The 2,094-nt window shown below is 38.3% G+C and overlaps 1 pseudogene; it reads left to right on the forward strand.

The window, feature by feature from the left end:
• The first annotated feature begins 1,019 nt into the window (after positions 1–1,019).
• Positions 1,020–1,290, forward strand: LOC106558468 (annotated as a pseudogene).
• Positions 1,291–2,094: the final 804 nt, after the last annotated feature.

Here is a 2,094-nt window from a genome sequence, read left to right on the forward strand (position 1 = left end):
CCCACTCTGTTCTTCTGTTTTTGTTTTTTGTTTTACCGCTTTGCCCTACAGGCAGTCATACACAGTAATGTACTGTACAGAGTAATGGGAAGTATATAGCAGAGCGATGGAAATGGAACCCCAGCTTTATAGTCAGACAATCTGGAAGAGGGGGCTTCTGGGAACTACAAAGTGTTGGAGAGACTGTAGAGAGGAGGAAGCTAAGGGAAATAATCACACAGAAAGTGTATATGAATTCTTAGGTTTATTGCTGAGCTGCACATGCATGTACATTACCCTTAATAGCATAGGAAAATAGTTTTTAAGAGACTGTAGGTGAGACATGCTCTAGGTCCTAGACTGGCCACTGGGCAGTGTACATGCAGGGAATGGCATGTAGAAGTTTTGGAAACTGATGTTGAAGTCACGATATAAAAATGTATTAAGGAACTTGCAAACTAAACTTAATGGGGCCAATTGCCTGCTGAAGTAAATAACCTTTTCTATAAGACTTAAATGGGACCTAGAGCCTCCTAAGATATTCAAAAGATCTGGGATATCATATAGAATGATTTGGTATACAAAGGACCAGAAACCTTTCAATAACACAAAAAGAGATTTGAGTATACCAAGATGACACAGATACTGAAATCAAAAACATTAAAGTAGCTATTAAAACCATGTTCCTGAAAGTAAAGGTAAACACTCAGGCAACATATGGAGAGAGTTAACAAATAGTAAATAAAAAATGGAAATTGTAGAACTGAAAACAACCAAGGCAATTTCTTTGGATGGTCTCATAGCACAATGAAGATAGGAGAAGAAAGATCAGTGAACTCAGATATAGATCAGTAGAAATAATCCAACCCAAATGACAGAGAAAAAGACTGAAAAACAAAGAGACACAGGGATCACCGGTGCAACAGTTTGAAAAGGTATAATAGTACATTTCTAGATGTAGAGTAAGAGGAGTGCAGAACAAAATGTTTTAAAAGTATAATGGCTGATCCTCTCTGGGCTCAGACCTCGTTTACAGTGACATGGCTAACCACACCAAGAAAGTCAGAATCCGTAGTAATTATGGGACCTGTTATGGTGCCTCCTTCAGGAAAATGGTGAAGAAGATTAAAATAAGCCAGCACACCAAGTATGCTTTCTCCTTCTGTGGCAAAACCAAGATGAAAAGACGAGCTGTAGGGGTCTAGTTTGTGAATGAAAACAGTAGCAGGTGGTGCCTGGACCTGCAATACCACTTCTACCATCACGGTAAAGTCTGCCATCAGTAGACTGAAGGAGATGAAAGACCAGTAGCAGTGCTAGCGTTTGAAACATTGCTAGCCTATAGTAAATGGATTATGCATCACCAAAAATCTAATGGCTGAAAATTTCCCAAATTTTGTGAGAAATGTAAACTCGGAGTTCCAAAATGTTCAGCAAATACCAAAGATGAGACAGCCAAAGAAATGTGCTGAATATATACCATAAACTGAAAACTAAGGAAAATCTTGAAAGTAGCCATCTAAAAAATGACCTCTTACTAAGATTACAGATTTTGCCTCATAACCAATGAACACCAGAAACAGCAACATTCAAAGTGCTGAAAGAGAACAACAAACTCAGAATTCTATATCCAGTGAAAATACCATACAGGAATGAAGGTGCTATGAATATATTCCCAGATTAAAACAACAACAAAAAAAACTCAAGAGAACTTTTGCAAGGACAAAGAATCCAAATGAACTCCTTTCTTTTTTTTTTATTTATTTATTTATTTATTTATTCATGATAGACACAGAGAGAGAGAGGCAGAGACACAGGCAGAGAGAGAAGCAGGCTCCATGCACCGGGAGCCTGACATGGGATTCGATCCCAGGTCTCCAGGATCGCGCCCTGGGTCAAAGGCAGGCGCCAAACCACTGCGCCACCCAGGGATCCCTCCAAATGAACTCCTAAAGAAAGCACTTAAAACTTAAACAGCACATTTGTATATATTCCAGAGGTCAAAGAAATATCAAGATAAACTAGAAAACTTGTTTAATAAAAATATGAAAATACAATACATGATAGTGGGATGCAGGTAAAGCAGTGCTGAGATGAATTTATAACCTTAAATGT

The sequence above is a fragment of the Canis lupus genome, chromosome 3 (genome assembly GCF_011100685.1).
Source record: "Canis lupus familiaris isolate Mischka breed German Shepherd chromosome 3, alternate assembly UU_Cfam_GSD_1.0, whole genome shotgun sequence".
NCBI lineage: Eukaryota > Metazoa > Chordata > Mammalia > Carnivora > Canidae > Canis > Canis lupus.